The following is a 13,009-nucleotide window of genomic DNA, read 5'->3' as shown; positions in this document are numbered from 1 at the left end:
GTTCAGCACCAATCAGTATAAGCTTTCATTTGTACTCCTAAAAAAAATCTTCAAGCATTTCAGAATAATTTATAAAAATTGACTCCCTTCTTAAATGGTTTCACCAGGCCACAATAAGGCATGGTCTTTGCATATTGCTTTTCTCAATATGGCTAATTAAACCTCAGGTTGGGAGAGACAAGATCCATTAAAATTTGGTGGTTCTGACCCTTTGTTATAGGTTGAACTATGTCCCCCCAAAAATAAGTTGAAGTACTAGACCCCAGTATCGGTGAATGTGACATTTTCTGGAAATAGGATCATTGCAGAGATGGAATTAGTTAAGTTCAAATGAGACCATACTGGTAGAGTGGGCCCTTAGTCCATTAGGATTTGTGTCCTTATAAGAAGGGGAGAAGACACAGATTTAGGGGAGAAGGCACGTGGTGATGGAGGCAGAATTTGGAGTGATACAAGAAGCTAGAAGAAGCAAGGAAGCATTCTCCCCTACAGATTTCCGAGGGAGTGTGACCCTGCTGTCAGCTTGATTTTAGACTTCTAGCCATCAGAACTGTGAGACAATAAATTTCTGTTGGCTTCAGCCATCCAGTTTGTGGTATTTTGTTATGGTTGCCCCAGGAAACGAAGGCACCACTCTACCTCCTAAATTCCTCTGCCATCGCTGTAGTCCAAACCACTCTCATTTTTTTTTTTTTTTTTTGCTAAGACTCAATGAGTATCTTAACTGGTCTGTCTACCCCCAGTTTTCCACTCTCACATCCAGTCTCCACAAAGTGCAAGTCTTATTTTTCCCAAATGTACACTTGGCCATTGACTTCCCTGTTTAAACCCCCTAGTGGCTTCCCACTGCCCCCAAGTCCACACATCTTCTGAATTTGTAGGGCCTGTGATGATCTGGCACTGTCCAACCTCTCTGGTCTCATCTCACACTGTTTCTAACTTGATCTCAAAGCCTTGGATGCTCCATACTTTCTTCTCGAGATCTTCAAACTTGCCAACTCCCTTGCCTATGTGCTTTACCTCTGTCCTTTTTCGCTCTGCCAGCTCACACTCGCTCATCAGGTCTCAGGTCTTAATAACTTAGAGAAGAGGGCACAAGTCTGTCATTCACTGCTGTACCCCTGGCACTCAGTGCATTGCCCAATACTGAGGATGTGGCCAGAAACTATTTCTTGATTGAATTAGATCAACGAGAATGGCATGGAGGTAAGAGCAATTGGAGACAGGGAATGGGGAGAGGTGCTAAAGGTTAACAATTTTCAGAGGCACCTCCAATTTACAGGTGTTGCCCTCTTTTGCATGAGGAGGCTCTGGAGTACGTGATTGCTAACACTGTTTTCACAACACTCCAATGTGTCACCTATTCTCTCAGGAGGTGTTGCAAAATCGCCAAAATGTTTTCATTGCAAAATGAAGTTTAATTCACTTTTAAATAGGTGGTTGTGTCTTTAAAAACACATTCCAATCAGTTAGCAAATGTATTTGAGTGTCTGAAAGTCATCTCAAACTTAACATGAGCTGAACAATCTCCTGATTTTCTCCCTGAAATCTGCGCCTTTTCCAGTCTTTCCACCTTGTAAGTGGCACCACCGTCCACTCAGTTGTGCAAGCCTAAGACCTGAGTGACATCCTTCTTTTATCTCTTGTCATCACTTCCTATTAGCAAGTCCTGTCATTCTATTTTCAGAACACACCTCCAGTCATCAGCCTCTCTCCATTTCCAAGTCTCCACCCTTGTTCTAGCCACCATCATCACACTTCTGGGCTTCTACAGTGGCCTCCCCAGTGTATTGACAACTTCCTCTCTTGTTCCCTTACATTCTAGTCTCCACCCAGATTCACCTTTCCAGGCAGAAATCTGATCCTGACACCCCCCTCTTTGAAGTCCTTCCATTGCTTTCCATTGCATTTAGAAAAAAATCCATTGCCATTACCTCCTGGGCCATGATCAATCTAGCCTCTGCTAAGTGAAAAGTAGTATCTCTTCATTCTCATCTCTCCATTCCAGTCTCATCATCTTTATTCTCATCCAGCTCATCACTCTCTTCCATATCCACTGTGCCCCAGCCTCCCCTATCAGTCTGCTGTTATTTTAACCTGCTGTGACGGTTTGAATTTTGTACCCCAGTTTGGACATGTGCTTGGTCCTCATTCTGATGGGTGTGGACCCACTGTAAATAAGATCTCCTCAAGATGTTACATCAGTTAAGTTATGGCCCAGTGGAACCAGGCTAGCCCTTAATCTGAATCACCTGGAGTCCTTTATAGGACGAGTTAAGGTCAGATGGAGATAGAAGCCAGGAGAGGCCCCCATGTGCACTGCCAGGTGACAGAAAAGCCAAGGACAAGGGATCGTTGGCAGCCAGCCTCAGAATGCCACAGTCTTTGGGAAGAAAGCATCCTTTGCTGATACCTTGATTTTGGACTTCTCCTAGCCTCAAAACCGGGAGCCAGTAAATTCCCATTGTTTAAGCCAACCCAATTAATGGCATCTGTTTTAGCAGCTGGGAAACGAAAACACATGCTAATCTCACTCCTGTCTCAGGGTATTTGCATTTTTTGTATCCTCTGCCAGAATTGCTCTTTTATGACTTTTCCTAAAACTGACTCCTAACTTTCTCAGGCTAGGCTGCTTCTCAGAGAGGCCTTCCCAGACCACCCTAAGTAAAAAGTGAGAAGTAGCACCCTTCCCATCTATCATGTGACATCTGTGTGATTCCTTTCTTGGGGGAGATCATAAGTTGAAATGAAGTTGCAGTTATCTGGCTACTTCTTTATTGTCTTCCCCAATGGAAGGTAAGTTTTCTGGGGGCAGAGGCCTTGTTGGTCTTATCCTCACTGTGGATCCACTGCACTAAAAACGTTGCCTGGCACACAGACTCTCAACAAATAACACTTATTAGATACTGGGGATGACTGCATAGTTTTGTTAATATACTAAAAGACACTAAATTTTACACTTTAAAAGGATGAGTTATGGTATGTGGTGGTTTGAAACTGTCTGTAGCCCAGAAAATCATGTTCTTAAAGTTAATCCATTCCTGTGGGTAAACAGCACCTTTCGATGAGGTTACTTCAGTTAAGGCGTGGCCTGGTGGGGGAGGGTGGTCTTAATTCTCATACTAGAGTCCTTTTTAAATGGGATAAATGCAGAGAGAGAGTGAAAAAGCCATGGAGGCAAGAAGGTGAAAGCAATGAAACCCAGAAGAGAAGGGAGAGACCAGCAGACACCGCCATGTGCCTTCCTATTGTGGAAGAAGAGCCAAGGATTGCTGGCAGCTGGTCTTCGGGAAGGCATCACCTTCATGATACCTTGTTTTGGACATTTTCATGGCCTCAAAACTGTAAGCTTGTAAGTTAATAAATTCCCATTGCTAAAAGCTAACCCATTATATGTTATCTGCTTTGAGCATCTTAGCAAACTTAAACATGGTATGTGAATTATATCTCAAAAAAAAAAAAATAAATAAACCGGCGTGAATGTATAGATACGTTGATTATTGCATCAATATCTATTCTTTCTTTCTCAGTTCCTCTCTCTGTAATAGTCCTAATTACACAGAGGTTTACTGTCTGCACAGCACTGTCTTTGGTGTTGTATGGGTCTTGACTTGAGTAGCAGATTTGTAACATTTTTTGAGACTCTTATGAACAGTTCAGAAGTTTGTACACCAATGTTAATCACACCATCAGATACAATAATCAAAAGGTGGAAACAACCCAAGTGTCCATCAACAGATGAATGGAAAAACAAAATGTAGAATACGTATATGCAATGGTATATTATTCAACTATTAATAGGAATGAAGTTCTGATACATGCTGCAACATGGACGAAACTTGACAACATTATGTTGGGTGAAATAAACAAGCACATAAGGACAAATGCCATATGATTTCCCTTATAGGTAATATCTAGAAATAGCAAATTCACACAGAGAGAAAGTAGATTAGAAATTACCAGGAGCTGAGGAGTGGGGGAAGGAGGAATTGTTACTTGGTGGGTACAGCGTTTGCAAACTTTAGAAATCTGGGAAAAAAATAGCCAAGTGGAGATGTCCAAAAAGATCAGGGAAAGGTTTCATATAAGCTCATGGATAGAAAGCACCATAACTAGGCTTTCCACTGACACACTGATAAAAGAGCCAAAGAGATGAAGAAAAAAGAAGAGAAAGAATAAGCAAGCTTGTTGAAGGGTTTGAAAATGAACATAGTCAATAAAAGTGAGTTTTGCCATAGTAAATTTAAGAAAATGTTTCACTGATATTTGAAATGAAAATGATTTTTATTACCTTCCTTTAAAAAACCTCTGTCATAGAACTTTCTTTGAAAAAATATTAGCAATGGTCAATAATGCAATGGGAATGGTTTTGAATCAATGGGATGGTTTTCTGCTGCTTCTGTCCTTGGGTACAACCCATTAGTCAAATTGTCAACTGGCTGGTTTCTACAGATGGATAGGCCTCAACTCATACACTGGATAGAAAATTCTGATAACAAGAGTTTTAATAATGAGGAGGGGATGGCCTAGTGGGAGGAAAACCTGGTAGAAAAAAGTCTTTATGAATTCAGAGAAGAGTCCATTTCTTGCTGTTGAAAATTGTGGCACTCCAAGAACTATGTTGAAGGTTATCTCTATCTCTCTAAAAAAGGACTGTGCCCGCTACATTCCCCATAGCAGATACTTTTGGAACCCTGGTTGAAAAGTGAAGTAGAAGGGTTTTTTAGAAAATGAGTGTTCTAATTTCCTTGGCTGCTTAAGCAAACACCATGCGATGGGTTGGCTTAAACAATGGGAATTTATTAGCTCATGGCTTTGAGGCCAAGAAAAACGCAAATCAGGGTGTCGAGTTGATGCTTTCTTCCTGAAAACTGTGCCATTCTGGGTCTGGCTGCTGGTGATCCTTAGTCCTGGGCTCCTCTGTCACATGGCAATGCACATGGCGGCCTCCCTTGGCATTTCCCTACTCTACTGGGTTCTGCTGACCTTCAGCTTCTTGCTTCTCATGGCTTTCTCTATATATGAATTTCATTCTGCTTATAAAGGACTCCAGTAATAGGATTAAGACCCATCCTGATTGAGTCGACCCACACCTTAACTGAAGTAAACTCAACGAAAGGTCCTACTTATAATGGGTTCACACTCACGGGAATGGATTAAGAACACAGTTTTCTGTGGTGCATTGCTCTAAGCCACCTCAATGGGCTACAAGGAAAACCAAGCCAATAGTAGTTTTAATTTCTACAGTGGGATAGAAATTAGGTTGGCAAGATGATTGGCCTTGTCTTCATTTTCTGGCTGCTATGATGAATCCCACACAGTTGGTTCTCTTAAGCAATGGAAATTTATTGTCTCACTGTTTCAGAGGCTGGAAGGCTTGTTTCTTCCTGGGGTCAGTAGTGTTCAGGCTGGCCGGTGAACCTTGGGTTCCTTGGCTTTCCCATCACATGGTGATGTCCTCTCCTTTCTTTTCCAGGTTCCCTTTACTCCCAGTGTCTTGCTCCTCTATGTGTCCTTTTCTTTATAAAGTCTCCAGTAATAGCACTAAGGCCCAAACTCATTCAGTTGGGCCACATCCTTCAAAAAAAGGTTCTATATATAATGGGCTCACACTCACAGGAACAGATGAAAATTAAATCATGTTTTTTCCTGGGGTACGTGATTCAACCTACCATAGGCTTCAAAAGTTCTTTCTCATCCCAGCAATGTCCTCGTAAGTTAAGAACAAAACCTATCTCCTAAAATGAAAATGATATGAGCAATAAAGGAGGTGAGATGACAGGAGAAGGAAGGAAGGAATAAAAAGGGAAAGAATGCAGGAGACAGAATGTAGCTTGGTTGGTCGATTGGCTTAAGAGTGTAGATTTTAATGTTTTGCCTCCATCAATTTAAATATAAAACCTTTTCTACATTGCATTGCAAGGACCATTGCTAATGTTTCTATTTCAAATTATCATACACACAAACAAAAATTCTTAAATTTTAGGCAAACCTGGTTGCAATCTCATACTAAGAAAGCCTTTGTTGCACCAGCTCCAGAGAGCTGATTGTTAAATTTTCAGGAATTTTGCAAGCCCGTTGGCATCATGCTGATACCTTGAAATAAGCCATGGAGAGAGTATTTACACCATAGCAAATGCTACAAATCAAGGTTTCCCTTCCCCACCCCACACCTCTGAGAGCTGGATATTAAACATTTACCAGCACACTGACATTATACATGCCTGCAAAATATTTATAACTGCAACAAAAAACAAACAAACAAACCAAACCAAACCAAAACCAAACAAAAAAAAACGTCTAACCAACCAATCCGGAACAAGCATACATATTTCTTAAGAAGCACCTGAGAACTCATCTTAAAGATTAACTTTCAAGCAATCAACAAATAGTGATCAAGTACTTATTACATAGTCCCTGCCATCCCAATAGATCCTGTTCTTTGAGTATCTTATAATTTGTTTGGGAAGACAGAATGAGCACACATAGACTAACTATATAAGAGTACAAAGCAAAGTATAATTACATGTTAAATTGTCTTGTAAAGACTCTGAGTGCAGCAAGAGTTCAGAGAAGAGAGAGATCTCAGAGTAGTTAAACTTAAAGCAAGAAAATTGTACAAATCACGGTCCCCTGCTTTTTTCAAAAGAGTAGCAGATAAACCGGCTTCACTCAAATGGGATGTTTTGCTTCTGGCAAAGGGATCTTCAGCCAATTAAAAAATCCTTTGAGTTCGTCTCCCTCTTAATATCACTATCACTCTTGAAATACATTATTAGCACAGAGAAACCATTGTTCTTTGTAATAGCTGGAGATATTTCTGGCAGTGTGGCTGTCCGTGTGTGACTGGCCAGTTGATCAACGAAATAATCTTCCTCTCTGCACTGGAAAAAGTGTGCTGTAGTTGCCCTTTGTAGTTGCCCCTTGAGAGGTCTGCTTAGGTTTGAACGATTTAAATTTTGCTCCAAGTTCTGCCACGTTTTAGCAGTGTGACCTTAGGCAAGTTACTCAGCCTCTCTGTGCTGTAAAATAGTATAGTACTACCTGTTTCATTGGGATGTTTTGAGGATTAAAATAGGTTAACTCACAGAAAGCACTTAGAACAACATGAAGCATGTAGTAAGTGCTATCTTTATCACTATTGCAATATTTCTGCTGAGTTTGAAGCCCAGCCCTGCTAAGTAGATTGTGTGACCTTGTGCAAGTCACTCTTTGTCTCTCAATGCCAGTTTCCTCATCTGTTGGACTGGAATTATTGTTTCTGCCAACCCCTCAGAGCCATTGTGAGGACTGTAGGAAGTAGCATCTCTGAAAGCTCTTGGCAAACTGTAAAGCTCTGTACAAAAGTAGGCTGTCAGTACTGGCAAAAGATGTCTCCACTCAAAATTAGTCCCTGAGCTTCTGGCCTCCTGAGGAGTTGATAAATTTGGTGGGTTGCCATGGTTTCCCAGAATACCACCGTTTAGGGTTGTGGTTTGCTGTGTCTTTCAAGCATTTCCCCTATCTTTTTGGACAGCACTTCAAGTAAATTTGCCCTCTAAAGGATTAATTGCTATGGTCCTCCCTTTCCTTCATTAGAGCATAAACTGCTAAGGGCAGGGATTTCTTGTCTGTCGTATTCACCAACGTACCCCAAGTACCTAGACAATTGTCTGGCACGTGATGGGAGCTCACCACCTATCTGTGGCTGGATCCCATGCTCACTTTCATCCTTAGCTCACATTTCTTCCATACTGGAAAGGTGATTAAGAGGACATCTCTAAGGGAATGAATCAGTTTGCTATAGGCATCCAGGAACGTGCCAATCAATCCATCAGTCGCTAACACTTAGCACCTCTTAGGTGCAAGCCACTCTGGTAAGTGCTCTGGGGGAAAGGCAGCTGACCTCTGTTAACTCTAATTTTTCTTTTGTTTTAAAAAGCGGCACAACCTGGGGCCTCATAAATCTCATTATTATCCCACCCAAGTTCCACATCCTAAACTTGACCTGCTCATCACTGACCCCAGTTCCCAGAAGTAGATGGTTTTCTGGATCTGGAAGAACTGTGAGAGACTGTTCCACAAAGCACCATCTGCTCACTATTTATTTGCTGAGGTTTTCCATTTCGGAATCAGACAGGAACCACAAAACTTTCTGCCTTATTCCAAGGGGCTTGGTAAAGATTCTGTCATTTCCACATTTAAAAAGGGGAAGGGGGGTGGAAAGGGACAGAGCTGCTTGAATCTAAACCTGGAAAAAGCTGAACTGATTTATGGAATTCTGCAGGTGGGTAGCCCTGGAGCAGAAAAACAAACCTTCATCACCTGTGCAATTGACAGTGCATGATTTTCAGGAGAATTACGAAGATTTAGGGGACTTTTACATAGATATTTAGTTTAATCCTTCTTAGAAAAACTACCAGAATTCAAAGGAAAAAAAAAGATTAAAAAAATATTTTCTAGGCTGTGTTTTTTATAGTGACTCTGAAAACCCATGAAGGAAGAAAACTGGCCAGGATTTTTTTTCTTTTTTTTTAGAGGGTATGAAAGCCTCTCATTTTTATAGTTTTGAAAATCCTTGGAGTTTAACTTTGAACTTTAACCAAGAAAAAAATTACATCTTATAAACAATGGCATTTGTTGATTGGATGAAGGACTAGATCAATATTGGTCTTGGCAACTGGTTTTGGCTGCAGATGCCTGCAGAAATATGCTGGTTGGGGTGTTAAAAATTATGTCAGCTCCTCACCATGTGCCTCTTTTTCTTGGAGTTTTGCCTGAGAATTAGTTTCCAAAGATACTTCCAGAAGTTAACCTAGAGCCCGACCTCTGCAGCAAAGGAAGTTACACATAAACTCTCGGAAAGCAGTCCCGCCATGGTGAGCTTCTGGGAGGGGCAGAGGAAGAAATCTCGAGCTTTAGAAAAAGGAGATGACTTTGAGAGGCCCCTAATTCCATAAGGATAGTCGCGTTCTCTCTCACTGTTAAAATTTTTCACTTAGACTTGTTATACCAGGGAGGAAATTCCCCCAAACGAAACAATAATAAATCAACCCTGGAAAGTGAAAAACTATTGCTTTGAAAGAAAACAAGCACACTGCAGCCACAATGGGGCCCATCTACATCAGAATGTCCTAAATCTTCTCTTTCTCGGTGGTTGGGATCTTTAAGGAGAGGAATAGGCAAGTTTTTGGTGTTCTATCTTAGACCACCATATTAGCAATGAATTTTGGCCTTACATATCTATATCATATGTTTACCCTATATGTTTGTTGATAAAGAAAATACGCATGTACCATATCTACTTTACTCAGATCAACAGATTGAGTTGGGTTATCCTTATCATTTGCAACTTTGGTCTTGTGAGTGCAGTGGCTGGAGAAAGGCTGGACTCTAAAAGAGGGGCAATAAGAAAAGGTAAAAATGAATCCCACATCATCACTCTGTGAGTCCGGGTTTGCAACTGCTAATCCAGCCTCCTTTGCCCTAAGGATGTGGTCTGCACTGGTGAGGCAATGTTCTAAACTCAGTGTTAACAGCTGTCAGTGAAAGGCGGCCCAAGGCCAGTGCTGCCACTTGATGCAGATGACAGCCCACCTGTCACTGCTTGAGAACGACCAAGCCAAGAGCTACCAGTGCCCACCCCTTCTGAGGACCTGCTGGCTGACCACCCTTCTTGTGCCTCCTGGGCTCTTGGTGGCTATTGGGCATCCTCAGTCCTTCCCTAAACTCCATCCCTAAGCTGTTGTTCTGCTACCAGAGATGTCTCCTTCCAGCCACATGGCCCCTGGCCTGTCCCTTTGGAAAGGTGACCAATTCTGTATTTGTCACTCTCACAGTTTTCTGACTGATGTCTCGAGTGAAATGAGAGTGAAGGGGGTGCAACTCAGCAGAACTCAGGGAGGACATGCCAGGGCACATAACAGCACTAATAAAGCAAAGTTTCTGTTAATGGTTAGTGAGCCCTTACTGTCGACCATTCATCCTGGTAAGCACTTTGCATGTCTCTTTTTATTTAATCCTAACAACCATTTTATGAAAGCAGCACTATATTCTAGAAGGGAAAATTGAGGCCAGACATCCCACAGTTAAGTAAATGCTAGAACTTGCCCCCAGATGTGGTGTGCCCTAATTTAGAGCCATGTGAACTCCTAACTTGGACACAATAGTAAGCCTCACCCAGGTCATGTTGCCCCGCTGTGCTACATCTTTGCAAGGCCACATCTGCCAGGGTCCCCACCAGAGGTCCCACCTCCAGTGGATGGCTGTGAAGAGCTGCCCCTGCCCACGGGCACATTGGGTAACTACATCTACCTGCTCCCAAGGACCAGCTGGGCTTCCTTTGTGAGTCATTCCCCGAACTCTTAGAGCTTTCATTGAGCAGAATGCTCAGGAACTCTTCCTTAGGTCCTGTCTTCAAAGGTTATTCCCATTCATGGACATGAAGACCATTTCCTCAGCTAGGTTCAGCGTTCCTCAAGAAACGTGTCTTTTATTTTTTCCATATTACCAAACAAAACAAACAAAAAAAAACAAACCACTGACTCTTTTAACGGGAAAGATCCCAATCTACTCATTTTAAGGAGGTGAAAGGAAGTCCCAGAGAGGTTAAACAACACGGCGGAAGCCACACAGCAAGGGAGAGGCAGCTGAGGACCAAACCCTGGTCTCCTTAATGTTAGGTGCAATAAATCCCAGTCCAATTGATCTGAGTTGATCTATTCAGGCAGAGTGCAATGAAGGAGGGAGGCAGTAAAGCAATTACTGAAATTGCTGATGATACAGGGTGAATTGCTGCACCCGCTCCCCCCACCTGGTTGAGATGAAAGTGGTTTGCGCGCTTGGTGGATCTGCCGGCCACCCTAACCCGCTCCGCAGCGTGTGTGCCTGTGCGGTCAGCGATGCTTGTGATGAAGGGAAACTGATGGGCCGGGCCTCAGAAGAAAATAAGTCAAAGCTTCTTTTCTGGGTGGAATGGGTTCCGCAGGTCTCTCTCGGACACAAAGCCGTGCACCGGCTTGGGGCGCAGGTCTCCACTCAGCCCCTCTCCAAATCCCGCGTGGGCCCGGTCCAGAATCCCTCCTGCCCGCAGACCCAGTCCTTGCCACCCCTTCCGGCCAGAAACTGTTCGGCGCTCCCCGGGAGCTCGCCCTACAGGGTTTCTGCTCTGCTCGGCCTGCGCCCAGGGGGCCACCTGCGCGGCCTGGATGTCACGTGCGCTCCCAGGTCTCCGGGGACGCGTTGGCTCCAGGAACCGGGCGCAGGAGAGGGAAGCTGGGAAACTCCAGGGAGCGGAGCCCTGAAGGCAGCCTCCGGGTTTCAAATGCACCTTGGGGGCCGGGGTCAGGAGTGTCCTTTGGCCTGGCCACCTTCTCCACTCTACCTTCTCCAGCGATCTGAGACCCCGGGCGGAGCCGACTGTGGTTCGGGGAGGCAGTTGGAGGAAGTGAGGTTGTGCGTAGGAAAGCTCCGCAAATTGGCATGTGCACGGATTTAAGAAATAATTTGTGTATTAATGATTACTCTTTTCACTTCAGGTACCCCTTCTTCCCCACCTGTTCCCCAGGCTAAAATATCAAGAATAATAGATACATTCACTGGGCATGAAATTGGGCTTGGTGTGTAGTTAATTTTGTCTTACGTAGTGTTCACTGGCCTGGCACATGGTAAGCATTCAGTGGATATTTGACAAAGGAGAGAATTCATTCCTCACAGAAACCCTACAGTTATCATTAACTGACAGGAGAAAGACCCTCTGAGAAGTTTAGCCATTTACTCACATCAACACACATAGAAAGGGTCAGAGCCGGGTTCTGAGGTGACTGAATTAGAGATTCATCTTCCCAATCCAGGCTCCTTATACTACACCCAGTACATGGAGATGGCCAGTACAACACATCTCTCCCCGATCACGAGTTCCCTTTATGTGAAATGTTCTCTACATATGTCGGCACATATCTCTGGTGCAGCACTTGCTGCTACTCTCTCCTTTCCGCTCTCCTGCCTTCCCGATCTCCCTCCCTTCCTTTTGCTGGTATAGAATCTCTAGGGAAGAAAAAAAATCACCTCCTTCCACCCAACTCACCTCCCTTATTAAAGAGACCAACATTTTCCAAAAAAAAAAAAAAATCCTAAGAAACATGCATTGCTGTAGGCACAATTCTAAGCACTCGTAAATGAAGCCATTTCACCTTCACAGCTGACCTACAAGGAAGAAACTGATTATCATCCCTATTTTGCAGATAAGGAACCTAAGGCAGGGGGAGGTTAAGAACTTCGCCCCAGGCCCCACACTGTTAAGCAACCGGGATTTGGACACAGGCAGTGGGCTCCAAAGTCTGTTAATCATTATGCTGTACAACCTCTTAGGGTTCCTTCTCCCTCCGTTGTGCTTACATTTTAGAGGTGGGAAACAGAAAAATACAGGGATCGATTTATGACAGGTCATGCTAAGAGCCATGAGGAAAAACAAAGCTGGTAAGGGGTCAGAGAGAGACAGGGGTGTGGGGATGCTATTTTATATAGGGTAGTCAGAGAAGGCCTCACTGAGAAGGTCGTATTTGAATAAAGTCCTAAAGTAGGTGAGGGAATGAGCTGTGGTATTTGGGGAAGGGTATTCTAGGGAGAGGGGGCTGTATCATGTGAGTACTTACAGGTCATTATGACGTGTCTGTATTTTACTCCGAGAGTGGTGGGAAGCTATTTGAAAGTTTTGAGCATTGAAGTGATGTAACCTGACTTTTGATTTAAAAGGATTACTCTGGCTGCAATATGAAGAAGAGATTTAGGAGCTAAAGATGGAAGCAGGGAGATTCTTTATTGTAAGAATAAAGATATTATGATGCTGTCTTGGACTAGGATGGTAGCAATGGAGGTGAGAAATTGTATTTCTAGGGAAGAGACCATCAGATTTGCTGATGGATTGAATGCAGGATTAAGAGAGAGAGAGGGAGAGAGGGAGAGAGGGAGAGAGAGAGGTGATTAAAGAATGACTCCAAGGTTTTTAGCCTGAGCAAACAGTGAAATGGAG

This window comes from Choloepus didactylus, chromosome 3, assembly GCF_015220235.1.
Source record: "Choloepus didactylus isolate mChoDid1 chromosome 3, mChoDid1.pri, whole genome shotgun sequence".
NCBI classification, from domain to species: domain Eukaryota; kingdom Metazoa; phylum Chordata; class Mammalia; order Pilosa; family Megalonychidae; genus Choloepus; species Choloepus didactylus.
This window is presented reverse-complemented; position numbering follows the sequence as displayed.